This window comes from Pogona vitticeps, chromosome 2 (assembly GCF_051106095.1).
Source record: "Pogona vitticeps strain Pit_001003342236 chromosome 2, PviZW2.1, whole genome shotgun sequence".
Lineage (NCBI taxonomy): Eukaryota > Metazoa > Chordata > Lepidosauria > Squamata > Agamidae > Pogona > Pogona vitticeps.
In genome coordinates, this window is record NC_135784.1 from 11846196 (window position 1) to 11857940 (window position 11745).

The 11745-nt window shown below is 45.1% G+C and overlaps 1 protein-coding gene across 1 annotated transcript in view; it reads right to left on the reverse strand.

The window, feature by feature from the left end:
• Positions 1–11080, reverse strand: part of LOC110071129 (uncharacterized) — a 36572-nt gene extending 25492 nt beyond the window's left edge. The window contains exons 1-3 of the mRNA XM_072987288.2: positions 10955–11080; positions 8143–8230; positions 7117–7226 (exon numbers count right to left, since the gene is read on the reverse strand). The gene's annotated coding sequence lies outside the window, so the exon portion shown is untranslated. The remainder of the gene's footprint in view (positions 1–7116; positions 7227–8142; positions 8231–10954) is intronic.
• Positions 11081–11745: the final 665 nt, after the last annotated feature.

Below are 11745 nucleotides of genomic sequence, written 5' to 3' on the forward strand. Positions count from 1 at the left end.
GGTGTGTGAGATGAGTGCAATTGTCCGGTAGTTGGAGCATTCTTTGGCACTGCCCTTCTTTGGTATTGGGATGTAGACTGATCTTTTCCAGTCCTCTGGCCACTGTTGAGTTTTCCAAACTTGTTGGCATATTGAATGTAGCACCTTAACAGCATCATCCTTTAGGATTTTAAATAGTTCGACTGGAATGCCATCACCTCCACTGGCCTTGTTGTTAGCCAGGCTTTCTAAGGCCCACTTGACCTCACTCTCCAGGATGTCTGGCTCTAGGTCAGCAACTATATTGTCTGGGTTGTCCGGGATATCCAAAACTTCCTGATAGAATTCCTCTGTGTATTCTTGCCACCTCTTCTTGATGTCTTCTGCTTCTGTGAGGTCCCTTCCATTTTTGTCTTTTATCATGTCCATCTTTGCACAAAATTTTCCTCTAATATCTCCAATTTTCCTGAACAGATCTCTGGTTTTTCCTTTTCTCTTATTTTCCTCTATTTCTTTACATTGTTCATTTAAGAAGGCCCTCTTGTCTCTCCTTGCTATTCTTTGGAAGTCTGCATTCAATTTTCTGTAACTTTCCCTATCTCCCCTGCATTTTGTTTCCCTTCTCTTTTCTGCTATTTGTAAGGCCTCGTTGGACAGCCACTTTGCTTTCTTGCATTTCCTTTTCTTTGGGATGGTTTTTGTTGCTGCCTCCTGTACAATGTTACGAGCCTCTATCCAAAGTTCTTCAGGCACTCTGTCCACCAAATCGAGTTCCTTAAATCTGTTCTTCACTTCTACTGTGTATTCGTAAGGGATTTGGTTTAGATTATACCTGAGTGGCCCAGTGGTTTTTCCTACTCTCTTCAGTTTAAGCTTGAATATTGCTATGAGAAGCTGATGATCAGAGCCACAATCAGCTCCAGGTCTTGTTTTTGCTGACTGTATAGAGCTTCTCCATCTTTGGCTGCATTTGTGAGGATGAACTAAAACGGTCCACAAGGGCGAGCACCACAGGAACCCTCTAATTGAAAGTGAGGAAGAAACTGAGGGCTCACTAATACTTGCCTCAGAGGGAGAAAATATCCAAAGGCCCCAGGATTTTGAAAGATGGGGCTTAGACCAAGAATACATGCTCAAGGAATTGGAAATTAGAGAAAGCCAGGGCAGAAGACAGGGCTAGGGAATTTGAGGCCAGACAAATGGAATTAAAAGAAAGGGAAATACAGTTCCAAATAGAGATGAAGTAATTGGAATTAGCTGCTCAAAATAATAATAATAATTTTAGTGTGAGAAATCTCTCAAAAAACTGACCTAAAGAAATTTCCCCTACATAGGAATGGAAATTCTCCTGAAACTTTTCTGATCTCATTTGAGAGAGCTTGTTGGGACTTTGACGTTAAAGGTGATGAGTGGATCATAATTTTAATATCGCAAATAAGTGGAGTTTTAGGTGAGCTTTATTCTCAGATGCCTCTGGAGCAAGCTAGAGATTTTGAGGCATATAGAAAGATGGTGTATTCAAGATTTGGGATAAATTCAGAGAACCTCAGAAGGAAATTTAGATCAATTTTCAAGAAACCTGAGGAGTCTTTCACCCAGCTTTCTGCACATTTGACTCAGTATCTCAATGGCTGGAACAGGAACACGTCACCTCCTTAAACATATGAAAAATGTGTTTGGGTTGGAACAATTTTATTCAATTTTGTCAGGGGAATTACATTATCTGGTTAAGGACAAGGATTCTAAAAATCTTCTATAGGCATCTGAATATGCTAATTAAGGTTGGGACGACAGGAGAGTGCCCCCATCCAGTAGACATTACCTCAAAAATACCCAAGCTACTGGAAGCCATTTTAGAGCCAAACCTTCATCTCCAGAGCACAATCCCCTGAAATCTAATATTCTTAGGGAAAGGTTAATAAGGCCCTTCATATTGAACCTAAGACCAATAAACAGTGCTTCAACTGTGAGAATTAGGACATTTTGGGCTAATTGTGAGAAAATTAAGAAAAATAAAACACATGACAAGGCTGACTGCCAGATTAGAAAAGTGTGACAGTTGCAAACAATAATGGTCACTCTGCTGCCATGACAACAGAGTTGGCACAAAGCCCAGAACTGCCAGAGGCCCCGGTGGTATGTTTCCTCATAAAATCAGACCAGGCATTGCTGGAACACTCAGGGATGTGGATTTGTATCAATAATACCAAATATTGAGGTCTAAAAGATACATGCTCAAATGTAACCTTATGTCACCCAAATGTGTTTCCAAGAGAGTAGGTGACAGAAAATGGAACAAATACCATCAAGGACATTAGATCTGATCCAGTAACTTTACCAATGGCTGGCATAAAAATAAATTATCAGGAATGGGTTGGAGAATGGAAAGTTACTATATATGATCAGATTCCAGCTCATTTGATTGGTTTATATTTCTCCAAACATTTGCATAGTGCTTATATGGTAATGAGCCCCCAAGGCAAGCAGTTTACAGTCTCTGAGGAGAGATTGGGATCCCTTACCTCGAATGTCCCAGCTTAGAGGAAAACCTTGATACAGCAGAAATTGCTGAAGTAGTATTGAAAAATCCTAATACCTTTTATTAGAGAACAAAAGGAAGATACCACCCTGATTCCGTGTTTTGAAAAGGCCAAGGAATCTCCCTTCCCGTTATCTCCTGAACACCCAGAGAGGTTTATAGTTGATAAAAACCTGATATATAGGGAAGTTTTATTAGCACCTCACAGGAGTAGAGATGGACATCTCAAACAATTATTTGTCCCCATAAAATAGAGGGAGAAGATCTTAAAGAAAGTTCATAAAGATGTGTTTGGAGCACATATGGGTGTCTCCCTCATGAAACAAAGGGTTGCACAAAATTTTATTGTCCAGGAATGGGTCAGCAAATTAGGCAGTATTGTCAGAGTGTGATACGTGCCAAAGGAGAGGAGAAATGACGAAACTAAAGGTAAGCTGTACCCATTAACTATTATTTCAACCCCATTTCAATGTTTAGGTTTGGATCTGGTGGGACCCAGATGGGGGAACAAGTACATTCTATCCATTATTGATTTTGCCACTAGATACCCCAAAGCTAGGTACCCTCCTGCCAACCTGGCAGTTTGAAAGCATGTAAATGCGAGTAGATGAAGAGGTACCACCACAGTGTGAAGGTAACAACATTCCGTGTCTGGTCGTGCTGGCCATGTGACCATGGAAATTGTCTATGGACAAAACACTGGCTCTATGGCTTGGAGACAAGGATGAATACCGTGCCCTAGAGTTGGACACAACTGGACTAAATGTCAAGGGGAACCTTTACCTGACTCCAAAGCAGTATCCTTGCGTAACATTGAGACTGAGACACTGGCAGACGCTTTGGTCAGTTACATGTGTGGAATGAGATTTGCATCTGAAAGTCACTGATCTAGGAAACTCCTTTACATCTAAATTAATGAAGAGGCTGTGGCAAGTCTGTAGCATCTCCCATGTAACCTCATCCCCTTACCATCCACAAATGAATGGACTAATAGAAAAGTTCAATGGAACTTTCATGAGGATGATATGAGCATATGTGGCAGAAAAGCCTAATGATTGTGACAACAAATTACAATATCTACTTTATGCATATAGATGTTCCACAAGAAAGCACCAGATTCAGTCCCTTTGAGCTTTTTTGGCAGAAAAGAATGTGGGCCCCTAGACCTGTTATCACAGAACTGGGAACATTATAAAGAAATTGACGCTGACTCTGTGGTAGTCATTTGGACAATTTGATGAATACCTTGCAAAGATTCCTAGAAATAGCAGAAGAGAATTTGAAAGGTGACCAAAATACAGTGGTGCCTCGCTTAACTGGCACCCCGTTTAATGACAAAATCGCATAGTGATGAAGACTTTGCGATCGCAAAAGCGATCGCATTGCGAGGTTTTAAATAGGGAAAAATTGCTTTACGATGATCGGTACCCTGTTTCGCTTACCGATTATCGCAAAGCGATTTTTTAACAGCTGATTGGTGGTTCCAAAATGGCCACTGGGTTAAAAAATTATTATTATTATTATTATTATTATTATTATTATTATTATTATTATTATTATTATTATTATTATTAATTTATTTATTTATTTATTTATTTATTTATTTATTTGATTTATATCCCACAAATCTGGTCAGATTGACCACTCTGAGCGGCTTCCATAAAAAATATACAATAAAGCATAAAAATTATTACAAGTAAACAACACCACATATAATAAAACAAATAGATAGAAAGAGAAAGGAAATTAAGTACCGGCACCTGATGTGTTTTTGCGCTGATTCCTTGCTTACTGGGCAGCAAAAATGGCCGCCGTATGGAGGATTTTCACTTTAAGGTGAGTTTTAAGCCCATAGGAATGCATTAAACGGGTTTTAATGCATTCCTATGGGCTTTTAAAAATCGCATAGCGATGAAATCGCTTTGCAGTGATTTTTGCTGCACGGATTATCTTCGCTATGCGAGGCACTACTGTAAACAGAAAACTTGGTATAACAGAAACACTAGAGAAAGAAAGTTCAATCCTGGAGAGGAAGTACTAATATTAAGACCTCTGAAAGGGGTCAGCTTCAGTTAGCTTGGGAAGGAACATACACCATCATCTCCAAAATTAATTCGGTCAATTATATTCTCCAGAGAGGAGAGGAGAATCGTAAAGTAGCCCATGTAAATACGATAAAACCATATTACCTAAAATAAAACAGGGTTTTATTTACTGTGAAGGAAAACAGAGGAGATAAACAAAAATTAATATGCTGGGAAGGCAGAGGGGAGTCTAAAAATAACCTCAAGGACATGGTCCTTAGCCCTGCTCTAACCCAAGAACAAAAAAAAGTTCACTCTTTTATAAAAATATAAGGCAATGTTTTTGCACAAACCTGGAGTGGCAAAAGGGGTTGTGCACAGGATAGATACTGGGGATACTCAGCCTATAGCTGTTGTTGTTTGGTCATTAAATCATGCCCAGCTCTTTGTGACCCCATGGACCAAAGAACGCCAGGCCCTCCTGTCTTCCACTGTCTCTGGGAGTTTGGTCAAATTCATGTTGGTAGCTTCTTGTCCTCTGCCATCCCCTTCTCCTCCATAGCTCTTGCCTCTTATTGAATAACTGGTCCCTATGTGGATAAAATCTACACAGAACTAAATGAGATGCTGAAAGCCAATATAATCACCCCAACCATGAGACCTTGAGCTGCGCCTATAGGTCTTGTAGATGATGGGAGTGTCAGGTTCTGTGTGGACTATAGGAAATTAAACCATATTACCAAAGCTGATGCCTATCCTATGCCTTGCTTGGATGACCTGATTAAAACCATAGGTCAGGGGTCAGGGACCTTTTTTACCTTTTACCCCCCCCCCAATTTTTTTTATATACGCTGATATTACCCCCTTGATTTGAAAAGAAGCAGTGACAGATTTTACTTTCTTGGGCTCCATGATCATTGCAGATGGTTGCAGCAGCACAAAATTAAAAGACACCTGCTACCTGGGAAGAAAGTGACAACAAACCTTGACAGCATCTTAAAAAGCAGAGACATCACCTTACCAACAAAAGTCCGAGTAGTCAAAGCTATGGTTTTTCCTGTAGTGTTGTATGGAAGTGAGAGCTGAACCATAAAGAAAGCTGACCGCCGAAGAATTGATGCTTTTGAATTGTGGTGCTGGAGGAGGCTCTTGAGAGTCCCCTGGACTGCAAGGAGAACAAACCTATCAATTCTAAAGAAAATCAAGCCTGAGTGCTCACTGGAAGGACAGATCCTGAAGCTGATGCTCCAGTACTTTGGCCATCTCATGAGAAGAGAAGACTCCCTGGAAAAGACCCTGATGTTAGAAAAGTGTGAAAGCAGGAGGGGAAAGGGACAACAGAGGATGAGATGGTTGGACAGTGTCATCAAAGCACCCAACATGAATTTGACACAACTCTTGGAGGCAGTGGAAAATAGGAGCGCCTGGCATGCTCTGGTCCATGGGGTCACGAAGAGTCGGACACAACTAAATGATTAAACAACAACAACGATGTTGTTATTGGAAGAGAATCAGCAGGTTAGGAAGCAGAGATGGCCAGGGAAGTAAGTACTGAGTTAATATAACTGTAGAGCCAGAAGGGAAGTGAACTCCCAAACTTTGGCTCCAGTGTGTAGTAAACCAATGTGTATTAAAAAGGAAAAAATAATAATAAAATACCTCTGCGGGAATAAAAGCAAAATATTTATACAATGATATGGAGTAGGTATTTGGCACCAGGAAAAATTAAATATTATGGATTCTAAATGCTGCATATTGTCTTGGAGATGTGGTCACATTATAGTTACTTATTTTCAAATATAGTGAGAGTGGGAACCAACTTTTACATTTTGGAAGACAGTATTTGAAGAAAATGAAAACTTAATGCAACTTGCCCCCAAAGTTGCACTCTTAAGCGGTTGAGCAGTGGGCTTGGATAAAAAAGGAGTTAATGATAAAGTTTGTGACGGTTGCCAGATTACTGATTGCAAAAAATTGGAACTGTGAGTGTGAACCGTCAGGTTTGCCCTTCTCAGTGGTATCCCTCACTTCACCTCCCGTGAGACGCAGAATGGAAGACTGGACTATATCCAACTGTTTCCGTTTCTCCAGGGGCTCTGCCTCCCACCAAGTAGCAAAACACCTTGGTTTCCATCTATGAAGTGTTGAAGAAGAGCCCCTGAAGCAGGATCAGACCCCAAGCCCAATCTGATCCTGCAGGCGGAGTACAATCTGAGCCGGTCGATGGGAGCTGATTGTGAGAGAAACCCAGAAGGATGATGGCACCTCTGCTCCTTCTTCCTGATTTATTTGGCCAACTGCCACCTCAGAGGCACTCGGGGCAAAAGGCCCAGGAGGCCCCTCTCCCGTCAGGACAGCTTCCCCTGAAAGGAGACACCACATCCTGGATCGGAGCACAGCCAAGACTTTCAAGGACATTCCGTGAAACACAAACGTCCCTTCCCAAGATAACACCCTTGTTGCTGAACGAGAAGTCCGGGAGCTGAAAGATGTCTGGAAGTCTCTCTGTTTCTCTTTCAGAATTACGTTTCCAGATTCTCACCAAAAACACAGCCATGATCAGAGCCTTCTTACCTGCTCTCTTCAGTATCTCTTTAGAAAGTCTGCCGTCAAGGGCTGCAGGTTTCCCACTCCACCCCAAAGAAGAGATGATCGGGGTTAGGCCTTTGATGCCACCGCGATGCCTACGGAGGAAAAAACAGAGGGCTTGAACGGTGACATTGTCATGCTTTGACATCCCTCCCCATTGAACACAAGGAAGGGAGAAGAACCTGATACGTGATACCTTTTCTGAAGACATTGATATATTTTCTACACATCTGGGCTTCAGAATGTTTTTATCAAAAATAAAAGGACAATGAGTTATCCCATTCTTTGAGGGTAGGGTGCACATATGGGCCACTTATTTACTTTCCTCCTTTACTACCCCCACTTTTCCAGTGGGGGTAGCAGGGTGTTTTAGTTCTATTCATTTTTTTTTTACATCAATAACTACAAATGCCCAGAAATCCCTTTCAAGATGAACTTACTTTCAGGAAACTAAATGTAGGATTGCAACCTAAAGATGGAGTCCTTCCCTAGTTACACTAAAAGCAGATCAAACAGGTATGAAGGGAGCGTGTTTCTTCATTTCATTTATTTCAACGGGTCTGATCCAAGCCCTATTAAACAAAGCAGCAACAGCAACAGAAGAAGAAAGCAGAATACCGGCCGGGGGGCAAAGTGAAGGAGTATTTTTAATTCACCAGCTATTTCTTGGATCATCTGTTAGGGGGAGGCACCAAAGTGTGCTGAACAATGACATTCACAAATGCTCAGAGTCTTGGATGCTTGAAACCAACAACAAGAGTTAAGTTGTGTTTTATTTCCCCTCTTCCCATAATAGTCTCATCGTCCCCTACGGCAGTGGGGCGGTGATTCATCCAATACCCTCAAACACCAACACTTTGCACATCTTCAAAAAAAGAAGTGTGGTGTTGTGGATGGAGCACCAGACTGGAAACCAAGAGAGCTGGATTCAAATCCCTGCTGGGCCGGGGAATCTGAGAGGTGAGTGTGTGTGGCAAGGCTACTTAAACCACCTCATGAAATCTCACTTACCTTGCAAATGTTGGAAGGATATGGGGTTTGGTTCTTCGGTTTTGGTCCCCAAAACAGCAAAGACAACTCAGCTCAGTCTCACCCCTTCCTAGGAGAAAAGAAAAAAAACATCAGCCTGGAGGCTTTATGGATAAAGCAAATCAAAAACATTTCCTTAAGGGATGTGTCTTTGTCATGTTTATATTGAATGGGGCTACATCCCCATCTCTCTCTCCCTTCTTCAGGCAGCAGAACAAGAGGGAGGGAGGGAGGGAGGGAGGAAGGAAGGAGCATCTCATGTCAGGCTCCGAGATAAAACCTCCACCATCCCAGTGAGGAGGGGGCAACAGCAGGAATCCAGAGAGCAACCGGGCATGCTTCCTGCTGACACATTTGATGAAAGCAGCCGTAAACAAGATTGTTTTTCTCCCACAATGTACTTAAAGTATTTTTACCCCACCTTTCTCGTTATAAAGGATCCAAGGCAGCTTACTTTCATCAGTAAAAGGCAACATTTAAAAGTGAAAAACAGCAAGATTACAAACTTTTAAAAAATCAGCACAATACTACACTACAAATGGAAAACAAAATCAACACCAGAGCCCGTGTAATGTACTGGACTGAAGGTTGGACTAGATCTTGGGGGACCTGGGTTCAAGTCCCTACAGTCATGGAAGCTGATTTGAAGGTTGGGAAGAAGGGTGAACCCCTCCTTGAGCAGCTCACATAACTCAAGGACCCTCTTATGAGGGGCAACGTAGTGTCCTTTATAAAGTGTGCAAGGTTGGGACCTGGGTTCAAAAGTACTCTCAACCAAGGAAACCCATGGGGGTGGGTTTGCAATGGTGAACATATCCATCATCATCTCACTTCTCTCACGGATCTCTCTTAGGATCCCCATGGGTCAGAAGCAACCTCACAGCATGGGAAAAATTGCAACACCTGTTACGTCACTCCGTTTATTTCAGCTTTCCAAAAGGATTGAGCGGGTCTCCTCCCTCGAAGAACGTCTCAGCTTGGAGGCAGGAAGAGTCACAGGCAGCCTCTCGAGCCCACCAGCACCAAGAAAGCCCTCACACACCTCTCCAGTCACAACATTGATTTCTGTCCCTCTGTTGCCACGGGACCATTCCTTATTTTTCTCACTTCAATGATCCCAACGCAGGGGGTGTCTCCAAAGGCGCCCCTCAGCCTCCGTGCCCTCTGTGCCCAGTGCCCTGTGTTGTGGGGTTGCCAACCCAAGGCGGGCAGAGTTCAGGTCTCAGGATGTTTCTCGCCTGCTGTCTTCCAACCCCCAACCTTGTTTAGGCTTCACTCTTCCCTTTGAGCTCACTGCAAACTTCACAGGGGCTTGGAGGAGCTGCAGTCAAGGGTGGGGGTCTTGCTGTTGGCTTCCCCTGCTGGAATGGAAAGCATTTCACGATCACTTGGTCTGGAACGGACCCTTCAGAGCCATTCACTCCACAAAAGACCTGCCAGGATAGGGAACGCCCCAGAAGGAGAGGCCGGGTTCCCTTAGTGTCCTTCTTTCCTCCTGCCCTCCATGTGGAAGGACTGGAGCTCCATCAGCCTCTTTCCAAAGCCCCTTTTGCTCCACCCCATGGAGAGCCACGAATTGGAGGCAGGACGGCAAATTGTTATGCAGAAGGAGCGAGGGAGAGGTCTTTTGTACAGCCAATGACCCTGAATTGTGTCTTCAGGACCCAAAGACCAGAACAGTTTTGGCCCTGTGGGAAGAATCCAACAGGAGTCTCTGTGCGTGACGAACAACGTCCACCGGGAGAGATCTCCCTTTCAGCCCCTGCTAGGAAACATTCCAGGGAGGAAAGTCCACCCCCTTCTCTGTCCTGTTTCTCTCCTGCCTCCCTTTCGGAAAAAGACAGCTGTGTTCAGAAGCAACACAAGGAAGCCGCCGTGTGTGTGTGTGTGTGTGTGTGTGTGTGTGTGTGTGTGTGTGTGTGTGTGTGTGTGTGTGTGTGTGTGTGTGTGTGTGTGTGTGTGTGTGTGTGTGTGTGTGTGTGTGTGTGTGTGTGTGTGTGTGTGTGTGTGTGTGTGTGTGTGTGTGTGTGTGTGTGTGTGTGTGTGTAATCGTCCCCATCCTCCTGCAGTTGATCCTCAGCTCAGGATCTGATCTTGAGAGGGATCCAATTAGCCCTTCTCTATGCCAGATCATCCAGGAAAACACACACAGAGAGAGTGTGTGTGTGTTTGTGCAAGAGATGCAGAGCTCCCTCAGGCATTCCCCCTCCCTCGGAAACCCCATTTATCCTGCCTGTCCCCCCAAGTCGCCAGGGCAGCTCCTCACTAACTCGCCTGCCCCCCCCCCGAGCGCCTCCCCCTTTCCTCTCCAGCCCCACCTGGAGAGGGTGAAAAACAGCAGCTCCCTCCCAGAGAGGGAGGGGTGCTCTACATCATTAGAGGAAGGGGGAGATGGAAGGCAAGTGACTTTCTTGAGTTCCTTTGTTTCCATCCACCGGATGCTCCTCGCAGGATTCAAAGGAAGGCAGGGTCTCCTTGCAGAGAAGGAAACCCCACCCCGCGCGCACGCACATACTTGATGAAGCCTTAGGGCCTTGCACGGAGTTGGGATGGGACGTTGCTCTCCCTGCCCCTGGAGGTGGGATCAGGACCCCAGAGGTTCCCCCCTCACCCTCGAACCAGAAGAGACCCAGAGGAAAAAAATTGCCTTGCACGACCGTGGAGCAGGGCAAACCACAATGAGGAACCATCGGCAATGCCCGGACAAGCAGCCCCCCCCCCCTTCTGAGGCTGGTGGGGAGATGGCCATCTCACTCCCCCACCCCCGACCTGTTCCCCCCCCTCCAGCGCCCACCTCCGTCCAGGTCCCGATCCGGGAGGCGCCCCAAGAGCTCCGCTTCTCTCCTCCACGCGCCTTTCTTGGGCCGAAGCGAATAACGCAGGCGCAGTGATCCCGCTTCCGACTCCCGTTAAAATGGCGTCAAGGGGAGGAGCTCTTCCTTCGCCTTCGTAGCTTTATGTTCTTTGCCATCCCCTCCTGCACGAAAGAGAGGGAGGGGGGAGATGGCCAGAAACAACGTGTGAGGGTGTGTGTGAAGGGGGTGAAGGGTAGCCAGGCTCCCCAAGGTGTCCAGGTCGAGTGGATCGGGCACTTGATCCTGGCAGCTGGACGTCTTCTCCATTGAATCAGGAGGACGTCCAGTGGCCAGAACTCACCTGCCCGAGAACCTCACTTGGAGGACGGAGAATCCTCCCAAATCGATGGGGGTCTGGATTGTGACAGGGCGCTCGACCGCGGCGGGGGCTCGAACTGTTCTTGCAAGGGGAGACCCGGTCTGCTCCCAAAGGGCGCGACCGTGAGGAAGGGAGAATAAGCTTCTGCAGAAGGAAGGAAACAAGCTTCCTTTGCCATGATTATAGAAAGGGTCGGGATCCTTAGCCCAGGGTCCTTGGATAGCTGGGCACCCCCACCAACTGTGGATCTGTATTTACTCCTCCCTGTTTCATGAAACCAGGAAATGTCATCTGGGTGTCTGTTATACGAAAGGGCTTCGTGGAAGAGAATAGGGCAAAAGTACTAAAAGCACCATCCAGGAGAGAGATTTGGGGAAGCCTTAGGTGGTGGTGGAGAAGTCACCTCCTCCA